Raw genomic sequence first — 18,095 nt, forward strand, 5'->3', positions numbered from 1 at the left:
TCATTGCAAATTCCTCACTGTTCATAACGTTATGTCGAAAGACCTACTCAACACCATAAGGTGCCGGCCGCGGTGGTCTAGCGGTTCTAGGTGCTCAGTCCGGAACCGCGCGAACGCTACGGTCGCAGGTTCGAATCCTGCCTCGGGCATGGATGTGTGTGGTGTCCTTATGTTAGTTAGGTTTAAGTAGTCCTAAGTTCTAGGGGACTTATGACCACAGCAGTTGAGTCCCATAGTGCTCAGAGCCATTTGAACCATTTGAACACCATAAGGGGACCACCATAGACTGCCGTGAAGGGTTCACATGCAGACTTGTATTGTTGGACCTGTAATGTAACTGGGCTTCAAGCCATGCCATGGCAGACTTGCGATTGGATTCAATCTTTCTTGAAGATAGAACTCAACACGTCACTCTTAACAGAACGAAATCGACAGACATAAATTGTTTGAATGGCTCTGAGCACTATGCGACTTAACTTCTAAGGTCATCAGTCGCCTAGGACTTAAAACTAATTAAACCTAACTAACCGAAGGACATGACACACATCCATGCCCAAGGCAGGATTCGAACCTGCGACCGTAGTGGTCGCTCGGCTCCAGACTGTAGCGCCTAGAACCGCTCGGCCACTCCGGCCGGCGAGGTAGGCTCCATTCGGTAGTTAACCTGTGCAGCGGTGAGACGTTGCTAATGTTGCAAGAACGAATAGTGTAGGTGCAAATTTTTTGAATACCACAGAATTCACACTTTTACTACAAAAATGAAGGTTTGAGTGGGAGTCGAGCTGTCGCCTCACACACGTTCGTCTTACGAGTCTCCAACAGTAACAACTTCACCACCATGAACTCTTAACGCCCGGCACTTCAGTCCGGAACCGTGCGACTACTGCAGTCGCATTTCGAATCCTGCCTCAGGCATGTATGTGTGTGGTGTCCTTAGGTTAGTTAGGATTAAGTAGTTCTTAGTTCTAGGGGCCTGATGACCTCAGATGTTAAGTCCCATAGTGCTCAGAGCCATTTGAACCATGTTTTTGATCTACTTGCACATTACGTTGTTTTCATGGTTTACTAAAGGTCTATAAAATTCGAAGTAAATTCGTGATCCCAAAGTCGTGTCTCCCATTGTTAGTCTTGCTGTAAGTCGACGGTTCCCAATGGTTCCAGAGCACACACGTGGTGGAACATATGCTCGTGTAGTGGGTGTTTCCTTAATCAAGGTAGACGAAGTGTTTCATGTTTCAGGAAGGGACCGTGTCGAAGATTTGTGCAGCATACAGGGAAACTGGAAGAACATCGAAAACTTCTTGGCAAATTAAAACTGTATGCTGGATCGAGACACGAACTCGGTACCTTTGCCTTTCGCGGGCAAGTACTCTACCGGTAGAGCACGTGTCCGCAAGGCAAAGGTCTCGAGTTTGCGTCTCGGTCCAGCACACATTTTAAATCTGTTTATATCAGCGCACACTCCGCTGCAGAGTGAAAACCGGATTCTGGAAACATCCCCCAGGCTGTGGCTAAGCCACGTCTCCGCAATCTCCTTTTTTCCAGGAGCGCAATGTATGCAGGACAGCTTCTGTGAAGTTTGGAAGGTAGGAGACAGAGGTACTGACAGAAGTGAAGCTGTGAAGACAGGTCGTGAGTCGTGCTTGGGTAGCTCAGTCGGCCGGCACGGTAGCTCATCGGTCAGAGGATTAACTGCCCTCCGTAATAAAAAAAAACTGAATTAACGTATCAACGGTGAACATCAACAAGTGTCGTAGGACGACCGCTTCGAACAAATACAACGATCAATTACGAAAAAAATGAGAGTAACAAAAAAAAAAAGGCGGTAGGGCATTTCCTCGTGAAAGGCAAAGATCGCGAGTTCGAGTCTCGGTCCGGTACACAGTTTCAGTTCAAATGGTTCAAATGGCTCTGAGCACTATGGGACTTTGCATCTGAGGTCATCAATCCCCTAGAACTTAGAACTACTTAAAACCTAACTAACCGTAGGACATCATACACATCCATGCCCGAGGCAGGATTCGAACCTGCAACGGTAGCGGTCGCGCGGTTGCAGACTGTAGCGCCTAGAACCGCTTGGCAACTCCGGACGGCCACAGTTTTAGTCTGCCAGGAAGTTTCACATCAGTGCACACTCCGCTAAATTGAAAATCTCATTCTGGAAGAACATCATCCGATAAGTCACAATGCGGACAAAATGTGTGATGAATAAGAGCGACAGACGGTCACTGAACAATATTGCGACCACAACTAAGAGGGCGAGTACTACAGAAGTCACTGGAGAACTGAATGTTGCACTTGCAGGGAAAAAAAAAGGTCGCGAGGGTATGTTCAAATGGCTCTGAGCACTATGGGACTCAACTGCTGTGGTCATCAGTCCCCTAGAACTTAGAAGTACTTAAACCTAACTAACCTAGGGACATCACACACATCCATGCCCGTGGCAGGATTCGAACCTGCGACCGTAGCAGTCCCACTGTTCCGGACTGCGCACCTAGAACCGTGAGACCACCGCGGCCGGCTGCGAGGGTATGTGCAATGGTCAATAGGGTCACAGCAATACTCAAAAACCGAAGTAGCAGTCATCTGATGAATTATAGACGTTATCAGTGACGTTCATTTTTAATAGGAAGATGAACACATATTGCATTTGAACATTATAAGTTACCTTGAAGGAAACGTTCTATTGACACCTATACTTCGTTCATCATAAGAATGAAATGAAATGAAATATCGTGTGACGAGGGTCTCCCGAAACCTGGCATAAACAAAGACAAACGCGAAGACTGGTCAGAGACAGCAGCATGCGTACAACTGGTGTTGTTACGCTCTTCGAAGTAGGTCCTACTTATATCTTAGATACATTATTACTAAGTTACGTTAAATGGAACTTTAAGATAGTCAAACCTGTTAACAGCCGTTAACGTTTTTCTTAATCACGCTTTTGCTAAGTGGTTTTACTTCAAAAATCGTGTACAGTCACAGCCCTCGCAGCTTTGTGCTCAGATTGTTGCGCTGTTATTGCGCAGTATGAAAATTGCTGACGCTGCTTTTTGTTTCGTAGTGAAACACGAGTGCGAGGCACAGTTTAAAGTGCCGAAAACACGTTGCAGCACTTCTGCCTACCCACAAGGGTCCTGCACGATATTAGGTAGGTGTACCACTGTAAAACAATGCATTATGGATGTGTCAAAGAAGCGTTGAAATAAAATTTTACTAGTGATATTTATACATCGTGTGAATGTTTATGCGCACAGGCAAGGGACTCAAGTGTTACGAGGTGCATTCAAGTTCTAAGGCCTCCGATTTTTTTTCTAATTAATTACTCATCCGAAATCTATGAAACTGGGGTTACTTCTCGACGTAATCACCCTGCAGACGTACACATTTTTCACAACGCTGACGCCATGATTCCATGGCAGCGGCGAAGGCTTCTTTAGGAGTCTGTTTTGACCACTGGAAAATCGCTGAGGCTATAGCAGCACGGCTGGTGAATGTGCGGCCACGGAGAGTGTCTTTCATTGTTGGGAAAAGCCAAAAGTCACTAGGAGCCAGGCCAGGTGAGTAGGGAGCATGAGGAATCACTTCAAAGTTATCACGAAGAAACTGTTGCGTAACGTTAATTCGATGTGCGGGTGCGTTGTCTTGGTGAAACAGCACACGCGCAGCCCTTCCCGGGCGTTTTTGTTGCAGTGCAGGAAGGAATTTGTTCTTCAAAACATTTTCGTAGGATGCACCTGTTACCGTAGTGGCCTTTGTAACGCAATGGGTAAGGATTACGCCCTCGCTGTCCCATAACATGGACACCATCATTTTTTCAGTTCTGGCTCTTACCCGAAATTTTTTTGGTGGCGGTGAATCTGTGTGCTTCCATTGAGCTGACTGGCGCTTTGTTCCTGGACTGAAAAATGGCATCCACGTCTCATCCATTGTCACAACCGACGAAAAGAAAGTCCCATTCGTGCTGTCGTTGCGCGTCAACATTGCTTGCCAACATGCCACACGGGCACCCATGTGGTTATCCGTCAGCATTCGTGGCACCCACCTGGATGACACTTTTCGCATTTTCAGGTCGTCATGCAGGATTGTGTGCACAGAACCCAGAGAAATACTAACTCTGGAGGCGACCTGTACAACAGTCATTCGGCAATCCCCCAAAACAATTCTCTCCACTTTCTCGATCATGTCGTCAGACAGGCTTGTGCGAGGCCGAGGTTGTTTCGTTTTGTTATCACACGATGTTCTGCTCTCATTAAACTGTCGCACCCACAAACGCACTTTCGACACATCCATACCTCCATCACCACGTCTCCTTCAACTGCCGATGAATTTCAATTGGTTTCACACCACACAAATTCTGAAAACGAATGATTGCACGCTGTTCAAGTAAGGGAAACGTCGCCGTTTTAAGTATTTAAAACAGCTCTCATTCTCGCCGCTGGCGGTAAAATTCCATCTGCCGTACGGTGCTGCCATCTCTGGGACGTATTGAAAATGAACGCGGCCTCATTTTAAAACAATGCGCATGTTTCTATCTCTTTCCAGTCCGGAGAAAAAAATCGGAGGCCTTAGAACTTGAATGTACCTCGTAAAACTAAGCTACAACAATGGATAGAAAACCTTTTTTTTCCATTGAGCTTTAAGGTATGCAAAATATATAGCAAAAAAAAGTCTGTACGTTTTCAGTGCAAGCATAACCGTTATGGAAGGAGAAACTCAAATTGATCGGAAGGCAACAGCAGGATTAATCTTTCTAGTTATTCACCCTGAACTTTAATGCTGTGCATTCCGACTAATGCAGTAGCGGATGATGTAACGTAGACGCAGCGATACTATTCTTGTACAGCCGGTTGCCCTCTCAGTGTGCGTGACTTGTATAAAAAGGCGCCACATCAACAAAAGGGCGTCCAGCACTTGCTGCGGTAATCGGACGCCCGGAATTGGGAGTGCGGCAAAAACGCGAGGCCAGTTAAGAGAGACGCAGCCAAAAGGTCTCGCAGCTGAACGAGGCAGTCCCGGCTACACGGCCCAACGCTCAAGGGGGCTTCCAGAACATACTCCTGACTCTGATGTAGGAGGCGTGTTTTTTAAGTGCCGTTTTCAAATTTAAAGAAGACGTGCTAAGATATCTCAATAATTTTACTTTTACACGAAAGCCTGTACCTTAATCTACGCACTAATGCCATTACAGTCTCATTCTTCCTTGTTTACGCCAGGGGTCTCCAATCTACGGCACGCGGGCCGAAACCGGCCCGCGAGGGCTGGCAAACCGGCCCCCGTTAGCTGGCCGGGTATCTCCGGTATCCGGCCCGCCAAATATTTGAGGTGGTACCTATATTGCCAACAACTGAGTTTCGAGGTCTATAGCGACCATTACACCGCGACATTGGCGGAGCTCTATCTTTACAAAGCGGAAGGTTATGGTTAAACTTCCGGCTACCCACAATAAACAGACAGACCATTCTCCGTGCGATAGTCTTTGAAGACTGATACTGCTTCATTGAAATAATACACACTGGTTTGTTGCTTGATTCCACCACGAAATATTGACATGGCCACTGCTCTTTAAAAATTTTACATTCACTGCCAACCATTCATTTCTTTTCCATATTTGTACAGAACTTCACAAAAGATTGTAACGTGAAAATAAAATTGTGCTATTTAATACTAATAAAACTAGGGAGTAGTCTGCCTAAACAAAATGCAATCAATTTATTTTTAGGGTACTTTAATTACTAAATTAAATACTCACAATTACACGGTAGTTCCACTAAAAAATACAGTGAAAAAATACTCAAGTCGTGCCATACGTATTTCGATTTTCATATTTTCCTTGTCTCTTCGAATTCAAACTTTGAATTGTCCCACTGTTCGTAGTCTCACCTACTAGCACAGCGCATAAAACACTAAAAAACTCGTGAGACACTCGCAACATAGACACAATCACGCAACAGAACTATCTAATACATGCTCTGGCTCTGCTAATCGCTACAAGACTACATAACTAAATTTATTGTTGCACCGCTTGAAATAACAATGCGTTGACATACTCCTCTACCTTTGTTACGTCTTGCAGTAATAGTGTTGCTAACAATGATTTTGAGATTTCGTTAACTTCGCAGGACGCTTTCGTGAAGAATGTGCAGTGACCTACTTTTTTGTCGGTGAAATTCGCCAGAATAAAATACGCCAGAATTTCAGTCAGGTGCGTCCACCAATCAAAATTATGGAATTAAATAAAAATCGTAGTTGGTTTCAGTTCTAGCTATTCCCACAACCTTAGATTTTTGCGATTTCATCTTACCTTTAGCCTTACATTACGGTGATCATGGAGTGCTAGGGTGCTTTAATCCCACTAGACAGATCTTGGCCCTTATGACTTCGTGGAGGAGTCAATGTGGCCCGCGGGCTAAAACTTTTGGAGACCCCTGGTTTACGCTGTTACTGAGTGTGCGTCCGATAATCGTGAGTCCCGCCGACTGTTATAAGATTTCTCAGTGCTAAAGGCCTAAAAGCGATCGATATTCATCGTGAGATCTGAGCAGTTTACGGAGAAAACATTATGAGTGATGCAATGGTAAGAAAGTGGGTGAGAGCATTTAAAGATGGCCGCACAAATGTGCATGTTGAACAACGGAGTGGACGTCCTTCGGTCGTTGATGGAAATTTGGTGCAGGAAGTGGACAATAAGGTGAGAGAAAACAGACGCTTTACGATTTCCTGCTAACGTTTCTCGTAGTGTTTTGTATGGCATCGTGGCCGAGAACGTGAATTACCGAAAATTGTGCGCACATTGGGTACCGCAAATGTTGACGGATGTGCACAAAACCAGACGTTTAGACAGTACATTGACTTTCACTGAGCGGTACCACAACGACGGTGATGATTTCTTAAGCCAAACTGTTACGGGCGATGAAACATGGGTGGCCTACGTCACACCAGAATCAAAGCAACAGTCCATGGAAGTCGAGCAAGGGCATCGTTTTGCTGCAAGACAATGCCCGTCCGCATGTGGCGAATTAGACCAAACATCTCATCACATCTTTTCAATGGGAAACTCTAGGTCATCCTCCGTACAGCCCCGATCTTGCGACCAGTGACTACCGTCTGCTCCTGCACTTTAAGAAACACCTGGGAGGTCAGCGTCTTCAGGACGATGACGAAGTCAAAACAGTGGTGATGCAGTGGTAAACAAGTCAGGCGGCAGACTTCTTTGAGGAGGGCATTCAAAAACTGATACAACGCTATGACAAGTGCCTCAATATTGACGGAAATTATGTAGAGAAGTAAATTAAGGTACAGGCTTTCATGTAAAAATAAAATTATTGAGATATCTTAGCACGTCTTTTTTAAATTTCAAAACGGTAATTACTTAAAATACACGCCTCGTAACTCTACACCGCGTCCTTCGTAAGTGATTGTTCCACAGGGCGGCTCAGATAAAAGCAGACCGTGCGAGTGTTAAGGGAATGCGGCGAAATTTCAGAAACGAAGAGCTCAAATGCACTTACCACTTGTTTACAACGAAAAATAATTTTACAGAAGATGATGAAAGTGACTCTAGCAACGTCAGTACGTAGCTGTGTACGTCTAACCATATTCAGTATATACGATATTGCAGTGTCTGTATTATTCTGAATTAGGGTGCAAAGTTCCGTTGGACATGTATGCATGCACTGCGGCGACTACAGCCATTATCATATACATTTTCATTTACACAGAAGAGCCAAAGAAACTGGTACACACGCGTAATATCGTGTAGGCCCCCCGCGAGCTCGCAGAATTACCGCAACACGACGTGGCATGGACTCGATTAATGTCTGAATAGAGCTACAGGGAACTGACACCATGACTCCTGCAGGACAGTCCACAAATCCGTACGAGTACGAGCAGGTGGAGATCTCTTCTGAAGAGCACGTTGCAAGGCATTCCAGTTACGATCAATAATGGTCATGTCTGGGGAGTTTGGTGGCCAGCGGAAGTGTCTAAACTCAGAAGATGTTCTTAGGACCACTATGTAGCAATTCTGGACGTGTGAGGTGTCGCAGTGTCCCGCTCGAATTGCCCAATTCCTTCGGAATGCACAATGGACAGGAATGGATGCAGGTGATCAGACACGATGCTTATGTACGTGGCAACTGTCAGAGTCGTATGTCACTTCACATGTATGTTACTCCACACGTCCCACATCATCACAGAGCCTCCATCAGCTTGAACAGTCCCCTGCTGACATGCGGGGTCCATAGATTCATTAGGTTGTCTTCATAACTGTACACGTCCATCCGCTCAATACAATTTGAAGCGAAACTCGTTCGAACAGACAACAAATTTTCAGTCATCAACAGTCCAATGTCGGTGTTGACAGTCCCAGGCGAGTCGTAAGTCCTTGCGTTGTGCAGTCATCAAGGGTACACAATCGGGCCTTTGGCTCCGTAAGCCCATATCTATGACGTTTCGCTGAATGGTTCACACTTTGACACTTGTTGATTGGTGGCCCAGAATTGAAATCTGCAGAAATTTCCGGAAGGTTTAGGCTTCTGTCACGTTGAACGATTCTCTTCAGTCGTCGTTGGGCCCGTTTTTGTAGCATCTTTTTCCGTCCGCGGCGATTTTGGAGATTTGATGTTTCACCAGATTCCTGATATTTACGGTACACTCGTGAAATGGTCGTACGGGAAAATCCCCACTTCATCGCTACCTCGGAGATGCTGTGTCCCATCGCTCGTGCGCCGACGACAACAGCACGTTCAAACTCACTTAAATCATGATAAGCTGCCATTGTAGCAGCAATAACTTAGCTAACAACTCCGCCAGACACTTGTTGTCTTATACAGGCGTTGCCGACCGGAGCGCGGTATTCTGACTGTTTACATATCTCTGTATTTGAGTACGAATGCCTATAGCAATTTCTTTGGCGCTTCGGTGTATATTCGCTGTTGAGAATATGGACAGTGATCACCCGTAGAATGGAATGACGACAATATTTGTGCCGGATCGAGACTCGAATCCGGATTTCCCACTTGCGACGGTTTTTTTTTTTTTTTTAATCTCAATTTGTTCGTTGTATTTGTTTAGGGCGGACGTCCCATGACAACCGTTCAAGTTCATCGTTGATCCAGTCATTGAGTTTTTTTATTACACAGGGCAAACCGTTTGGCTATCCGCGGAGAACTCACGGCCACACCCAATCTTCCATATGTCGTCAACCATACGTCTGCAAATTGGACTCGCACATCCATTGTGTGTATTCCCGTATTTTGCTTGAGTGTCTCTTGCATGCATGCGTGTCCAAAGTAACTTCGCATCGTAATTCCGAACAAGACGGGCACCGCAAAACTGTATTTATCCGCCGACACCAAGCGAGTTTCAAGTAAAAGATCTCTCCTGTACGGGAATGTACATAGTAGATGTACGATTACAGGTCGCAGACTCATGGTTGACCACACATGGACGTTTGGGTGTGGCTCTGAGCCGAGCACGGATAGCTAAATGCTGCAACGACAGCTCGCGGCCAGCGGGAAGCCCGGGTTCGACTCCCCGTGCGGCGCAAATGTTCATTGTCGTTATTCCATTCTACAGCTATGGTTGTCCATATTCGCAATAGCGAATACATTGCATAAGTCTCTTTAAAGTCAGTATCGCCATTAGACTGTTGTTTATTTACAGTGTTACATTTACACTTACACACTCATGATTTCGGCTTTTCGGCTTCAAAGTGCCACTGTCAAGTGTTTTAAGTGTTCGGTCAACATGATATACTCAGTAAAGAAACAAAGCAGTAGGCTCTGCCAGAAATATCGACTCTTATACAATGTGTCTCTGACCACCATGGGACTTAATATCTGAGGTCATCAGGCCCCTAGAACGTAGAACTACTTAAACCTGACTAATCTAAGGACATCACACACATCCATGCCAGAGACAGGATTCGAACCTGCGACCGTAGCGGTCACGCGGTTCCAAACTGAAGCGCCTAGAACCGCTCGGCCACACCGGCCGGCAAAGGGTATAAGAAACCATCGCTGATGTTATTCAAAGGCACGTGCAGTCATCTACACGTTTCTGACTGTCATTCTCCCCTGACAACCGTCACACGATATGGCTTCCCATTAAGACTTTACAATATGCGCTGGCAAGTCTCCCTACTTACATCCACCTATTGGGCCAAATTACGTGTTCAAATGGCCCTGAGCACTATGGTACTCAACTGCTGTGGTCATCAGTCCTCTAGAACTTAGAACTACTTAAACCTAACTAACCTAAGGACATCACACATACCCATGCCCGAGGCAGGATTCGAACCTGCGACCGGAGCAGTCGCACGGTTCCGGACTGCGCGCCTATAACCGCGAGACCACCGCGGCCGGCAATTTACGTGTAGACAGACTTCTTTGGACTCTGAATAATTTTTCGGCGAATGTATCCAATAACTTCTGGTGTGTGAACTGAAGAAATTGATTGTCGTTTTTCATTTCGCACAGATCCGTAAATGCGCAACTGTATTGTTTTTTTTTCCGGCAGTCCTCTATCCGGATATCTGACCTGGAGAATTTCGCGAGTTTCCTTAATCGAACCTGTTTCCACAAATTCATCCAGAATTTCAGTTCTTTCTTCTGTCGAGAAAGTCATTTCCCGCAAAGCGAAACTTGCAACGTCAGTGAGGAAATAAACTGAAATGCTGACAGAAGAATGCATAAAAGTGTCCACTGTTGTAGCCATTTGTTTCAGAAGTCGAAATATTACATTTCCATTCAATGGGGAGGGCTACTTTTAAATGCTCCACCCTGTACATCTGTATCTACGTTTATACTGTGTAAACCACCGTCAGTCACTTAGTAGCGCTTTTTCCCATTCTGCTGCCGTTAAGGGCACGGGAAGAATTATTGTTTAACCGCCTCCGTGTCTGCTGTAATTAATCTAACATTTTAATAACCTTGTGTCCTGCTGCGTAATAAATATTTTTTTAGGATGTAATATATTTATGTAACCAGTAACACTGCAATGATTATTATTTTTCCAGAATGAGATTTTCACTCTGCAGCGGAGTGTGCGCTGATATGAAACTTCCTGGCAGATTAAAACTGTGTGCCCGACCGAGACTCGAACTCGGGACTTTTGCCTTTCGCGAGCACTTGCCCGCGAAAGGCAAAAGTCCCGAGTTCGAGTCTCGGTCGGGCACACAGTTTTAATCTGCCAGGAAGTTTCACTATTATTTTTATGTGAACTATAAGCTTATTTTGGCTATGCAACAGTTATCTATAATAGACTAACTAAACTTCGCCCGAACAAGCCATGAAGACCCAATGGTACCGATCGTCCGCCATGTCATCCTTAGCCCACAGGGGTCACTGGATAGGGAGGGGCGTGTGGTGAACACACCGCTGTCCGGGCCGTACGTCAGTTTACGAGACCGGAGCCGCTACTTCTCAATCAAGTAGCTCCTAGGTTTGCCTCACAAGGCCTAAGTGCACCCCGCTTGCAAACAGCGCTCGGCAGACCGGATGGTCACCCAATATCTTATAAATTTCGGTACATTCGTTGTATTACATGGAAGTTATGTATGAATTACATAATTTTAAATACGTTTCCAAGTCCTGACTTCCATGCATTATCGTTGTTTCTGTTGCTGTCTATTTGTTTACTGATTATTTTCTGTCATTTTTTTTCTATTAACAACCATTTGTGTGTAATGTTCTGACATTTCATTAATAACGCTCAGAAAGAAACTTAATTTTCAGTTGGAATTTCGTGACAGCAATTATGCCAGATGATCAGCTATACAGTATGGTACATCTGCTTCTTGACGATTCTACCAACGATGTTGTTGGTTTATATTGTATGGATATTTGTGGTGTTGTGTTATTCAACTTAAATTTAGTAATACAAGCAGAGGCAAAATTTAACTTAAACAACCATGGAGGTAAAATACATAGATATCCATTCAATAGAACACAATAAAATCAATAAGTAGACGTAACCAAACAGTATCGTTGATACCTGACATAACTGCCGTCACGAAATTTCAACTGGAAATTTAGTTTATTCAAATGGTTCAAATGGCTCTGAGCACTATGGGATTTAACATCTGTGGTCATCAGTCCCCTAGAACTTAGAACTACTTAAACCTAACCAACGTAAGGACATCACACACATCCATGCCCGAAGCAGGATTCGAACCTGTGATCGTAGCAGTCCCGCGGTTCCGTACTGAGCGCCTGAACCGCTAGACCACCGCGGCCGGCTAGTTTATTCCTGATCATTATTGAAGAAATATATTCAAATAGACAACAACAGAAATAACAAAATCGCTGACCACCCGTCGCAACTGCTGTCACTAAATGTCAATTACAGGCTAAGATTTATTTCTGACCACTTCTAAGGGGAAAGTCAGAATATACTACAAAACTGATTATTATTGATACATTAACGTAAAACACAATCACTAACAAATAGACAGTAACAGAGAACGATACTGAATGGAAGTCACACCTTGAAACATACGTAAAACCATGTTACTCATAAGTAACTTGCATGTAATACAACACATGAACCAGAATGTATAAGATCTTCTATTACAGATAACCTCGTGATGCTGAGCAGAAATAGGCCTAATATTTTACAGGTAACCTGGTGATGGCTGTACAGCCGAAATAGGTCTACAATTCAAATAAAAATAATATTTAATGCAGCCTAGCTAGTCATATAAATACTGTCTAAATTTCTCCTCGTGATATGTAGGGGTTGAAGTATGTTGCTATCGTCATTTAGATCTGGTTCTTGAAGCTGTTCATTTTTGGAACACAGCTCAACAATGCTCAAGCACGTACAGTGCAAGCTGTTATTGATTTGTTTGGCTGATGGAGCTGCTAAGTGCTATACCACCTACTGCACTCCCCTGACTTAAACCATCGTGAGTTCAACCCGATTTCTAAACTGAGGGAAACACTTCACAGCATTCGCTTCAAGAAATGCTACAAATTCGTCGGGCAATTGACCGCGCCGCTCGAACTGTCAACACAACTGGCACTGCTAAGAGTATCCTACGACTTCCACATCGCTGGCAACGGGTTATACACAGTGCTGGTGACTGCTTTGAAGCCCAGTAAAACTTCGAAACACGCATCTGTTTTGTACGAGCTATAAATAAATAGTTACCACTATTAAAGTTCCTTGTACATTACCTAGATAAATGTATCTCCAAAATTTTATTACTCCACACTATTTTTTTGGTGTTCCGATTTTTTTTCCGTCAGTGTATATACGACATGTTGTACCTTTAAACATGTTTTCATATTTGGAAAAACCTTAATTGAATGAATTGGCGAAATAACCAGATACGTCCTCTTTTGGCCGAAAATAAGATTTTACTGCCCTTGCGTAGTTTGCAAATTGCTCCATCGTATGATGCATCAATGAGACTTGTCGATGGGACCAATTCAGAATATCATAGAAAATTGACTTCTTCACGTCGGGTGTTTCGAACGAGAACGAGACATGTCTACGACTTGCTTTGCGGTTGCACCAATCAGTAGTCAAATTCTGGCGTGTGGATACATGCAAGGAGTTGTGGTTGATGTCAATAAAATCTGTTTTCAGACAGCTTGTTCCACCCAAAATAGCTGTTTCGGTCTACCATGAAGAGTGCTAATAAACAGAAATTTACCGTTTTAGAATAAATTTTCTTTGATTACTCCACTGCGTATACGCATATAGTGTGCTGTAGTGCATTATTATCACAACTTATTTAACATCTAACAGCAGAACAATGCAGTGTGTCAGTTCGCAATGTACGTGCGTGGTCCGTAGAGTATCAGGATGAATTTACCGTACTCTCCTTGCCATCAACATACCCGGTTTCTAACTCAATCGAGAATCTGTGGGACTGCCTCGAAGGGAGTGATTCCCCCGTGGATCCTCAACCGACAAACTTAGCTTAGCTGGCCGCAGCACTGGAGTCGAATTGGCCCGACATGCTTGCGGTACCTCCCAGAACTTAACTGACTCTCTTCACGCGCGTCTTGCAGCGGCCTGCCATTCAACATGTTGTTATCCAGGCTTTTGACAGGTGTCACATTAACGTGACTGGTGTGTTTGTGTTAAACGTCTGCTACAAGGATGGCTAAGTGCGAAAGTCAGAGACGTGTACCAAGGTACAACACTCTCCCCCATCTGATTACACAATATCTCATTACACAATATCTCCTAATATCGCGTTGGACTTCCTTCCGCCCAGTGTACTGCTGCGCTTCGAATGGCATGGACTCAACAAGTCGCTGGATGCCTTCTGCAGAAATATTGACCCATCCTGCCTCTACAACTGTCCGTAACTCCGAAAGTGTTCCCAGTGCAGGATTTTGTGCACGAAACGACCCCTCGATTATCTTCCATAAATGTTCCAGCTGATTCATTTCGGGCTAACTGGGTAGTCAGATCACTCGCTAGAGTTGTCCGCAATGTTCTTCAAACCAAACGTGAACAATTGTAGCCCAGTAACATGTCGCGTTCAAAAATGGCTCTGAGCACTATGGGACTTAACTTCTGAGGTCATCAGTCCCCTAGAACTTAGAACTACTTAAACCTAAGTAACCTAAGGACATCACTCACATCCAGGCCCGAGGCAGGATTCGAACCTGCGACCGTACATGTCGCGTTGTTATCCATAAAAACACCATCGTTGATTGGGAACATGAAGTCCATGAATGGCTCCAACTGTTCACTAAATAGCCGAACATAACCGTTTCCATTCAGTAATTGGCTTAGTTTGCAAAGAGGACCAGTCTACTGCGACTAAACACAGCCGCCACCATTATGGGGCCACCAGCACCTTGCACAGTGCCTTTTTGACATCTTAGGCCCATTGCTTGCCGGCCGCTGTGGCCGAGTGGTTCTAGGCGCTTCAGTCCGGAACGGCGCTGCTGCTGCGGTCGCAGGTTCGAACCCTGCCTCGGGCATGGATGTGTGTGATGTCCTTAGGTTAGTTAGGTTTAAGTATGGCTGTTGATATACTTTTCGGGATGTGAGGTCGTGGTCCAAGAACTTTTCTGCTCGGCAAGACTCAGCGTAGCAGCGCCTCTGAGGAAGTCCATCGCAGTCCTGGACGAAACGTGAGGACCAGAAAAGTTCTTGGACCACGACCTCACATCCCGGAAAGTATATCAACAGCCATGTCACCCGGTCGTGAAAACCTTCATTCTACAATTAGGTTTAAGTAGTTCTAAGTCTAGGGGACTGATGACCTCAGATATTAAGTCCCATAGTACTTGGAGCCATTTGTAAAATCAGGCCTCATCTGACCAGGCTATGGTTAGCCAGTCGTTTAGGACCAAACCGATATGATCACGAGCCCAGAAAGGGCGGTGCAGGTGATGTCGTGCTGTTTACAAACGCACTCGCGTCGGTCCTGTGCTGCCGAGAACCATCAACACCAAACTTAGCCGCAATGTCCTAACGGATACGTTCTTTGTACGTCTGACATTCATTTCTGCGCTTGGTGTAGTGTTGCTTGTCTGTTAGCACTGACAACTGTACACAAACTGCGCTGCTCTACGGCGTTAAGTGAAGGTCGTCCGCCACTGCTTTGTTCATGGTGAAAGCTGATGCCTGAAATTTGGATACCGGAGTATTGAGCTCCCTAACGATTTTAGAAATGGAATATCCCATATATCTAACGGTAAATACCTTTCCGAGTTCAAAGTCTGTTAACTCCCGTCGTGCGGCCACAATCACTTTGGAAACCTTTTCACATGAATCACCTGAGTACAGTGGCAGCTCCGCCAAGTCAGTGCGCTTTTAAAGATTCAGTATGCAATACTACTGCCATGTGTGTTCATTATGCGATCAAAAGTATCAGGAAATCTCGCTAAAAAGACTTACAAGATCGTGGCGCCCTCCATTGGTAATGCTGGAATTCAATATGGTGTTGGTCCACCCTTAGCCTTGATGACAGCTTCCAGTCTCGCAGGAATACGTTCAGTCAGGTGCTGGAAGGTTTCTCGGGGAATGGCAGTCCATTCTTCACGGAGTTCTCCACTTAGGAGAGGTATCGATGTTAGTCCGTGAGGACTGGCAGGAAGTTGGGGTTCCAAAACATCCCAAAGGTGTTCCATAGGTCAGGCCTCTGTCCAGGCCAGTCGGTTACAGGGATGTTATTGGCGTGTAACCAGTCCGCCACAGGCCGTGCATTATGAACAGGTGCTCGATCGTGTTGAAAGATGCAAACGCCATCCCCGAATTGCTCCTCAAGAGTGGGAAGCTTAAAACATCAATGTAGGCCTGTGCTGTGATAGTGTCACCCAAAACAACAAGGGGTGCAAGCTCCTCCGTGAAAAACAAGACCACACCATAACACCATCGCCTCCAAATTTTACTGTTGGCACTACACACGCTGGCAGATGATGTTCACTGGTCATTTGCCGGACCCACACTTTGCCATCGGATCGCCACATTGTGTACCGTGATTCGTTACTCCAAACAACGTTTTTCCTCTGTTCAATGGCCCAATGTTTTACACCAAGCGAGTTGTTTGGCATTTACTGGCGTGATGTGTGGCTTATGAGCAGCCGCTAGCCCATGAAATCCGAGTTTTCTCACCTCCAACCTAACTGTCATGGTACTTGCAGTGGATCGTGATGCAGTTTGGAATTCCTGTGTGATTACACATTATGACCATCTTCAACTGTCGACTGTCTCTGTCACTCAACACACGAGGGCGGCCTGTATGCTTTTTTGCTGTACGTTGTCCCTTCTCTTTTCCACTTCACTATCACATCGGAAACAGTGAACCTAGCGATGTTTAGGAGTGTGGAAATCTCGCGTACAGACGTATGATACAAATGACACCCTATTACCTGACCACGTTGGAAGTCCGTGAGTTCCGCGGAGCGCCCAATTGTGCACTCTCACGATGTCTAACGACTACTGATATGGAGAACCTGGCAGTAGGTGACAACAGAATGCACCTAACATGAAAAACGTATGTTTTTGGGTGTGTCGGGATACTTTTGATCACGTGGTGTTTGAGCATATCTCTCTCCCGTGACCTTTGTCGCCTCAGTATAAACTACATCGTATGCAAAAGCCTGTGGTCACTGTTAATATCATCTGCTTGCTTGGAAGTCAGCAAGCTTTGTGGGAATTAAATTGCGATGGCACCTAAGTACTACGATTACGTAGTCGCAAGACATCGTGTTCAAGTTCGGTGGTCGATCCTTCCACTCAGTTTTTTTATTACAGAGGCCAAGCGGCTCTCTGTCCGAACACGCTGAGCCACCGTGCCTCAGGGCGGACGTCGTAAGACATCCGATGAAGTTCGTTGGTGATCGATTAACTCAGTTTCTTTATTACAGAGGGTACGTAACCATCTGACCGAACACGCTGAGCTACCGTGCCGGCTTTTTGCTTTCCTTAAACAATTATACAAAACGACGGGCTCGCCAACTGTTGCGCAAAAATAAATACACCAAGAGCTTAGGTGCATCGGTACTCATTTGCCGGTGTAGACAGCGTATCGACTGCTACAACTTGTTGCTGCTGGCGAGCGCCGTAAACACCGACGTTGCAGCAATTACAGCTGTCTCAGCCCTGAAGCATAGTCTTGCTCATCCTCTCTCGCTGCTATACTCTGTAATTACTCTGTTTGCAGCAGAATTTAAAAGTGGCCAGGGAAGGAGATGTTAGCCAGAGCATAGTACAGCCGAAAGCATAAAGTAGATTGACGCTGACCTCTCTTCATTTGCATTGCATAATACAAGCCATCTATACGTAGGCCGGCCGATGTGGCCGAGCGGTTCTTGGCGTTGCAGTCTGGAACCGCGCGACCGTTACGGTCGCAGGTTCGAATCCTGCCTCGGCCATGTGTGTGACGTCCTGAGGTTAGTTAGGTTTAAGTAGTTCTAAGTTCTAGGGGACTGATGACCTCAGATGTTAAGTCCCATAGTGCTCAGAGCCATTCGATCCTTCTATACGTAACTACAGTTGTGTTTCGCACCTTGTATTTGGCATTACGAGGTATCGTCAAATATGATTACTTTGAAAAATCGTGATACAACACATGGTAAGTAACTGTCAATACTTTAGCTGGACTATCTATATATGTC

The 18,095-nt window shown here is 45.2% G+C and overlaps 1 protein-coding gene across 2 annotated transcripts in view; it reads right to left on the reverse strand.

Annotated features, from left to right (window-relative positions):
• Positions 1-18,095, reverse strand: part of LOC126293286 (collagen alpha-1(I) chain-like) — a 246,853-nt gene that overhangs the window by 170,547 nt on the left and 58,211 nt on the right. The window lies entirely within an intron of this gene.

This window comes from Schistocerca gregaria, chromosome 10 (assembly GCF_023897955.1).
Source record: "Schistocerca gregaria isolate iqSchGreg1 chromosome 10, iqSchGreg1.2, whole genome shotgun sequence".
NCBI classification, from domain to species: Eukaryota; Metazoa; Arthropoda; class Insecta; order Orthoptera; family Acrididae; genus Schistocerca; species Schistocerca gregaria.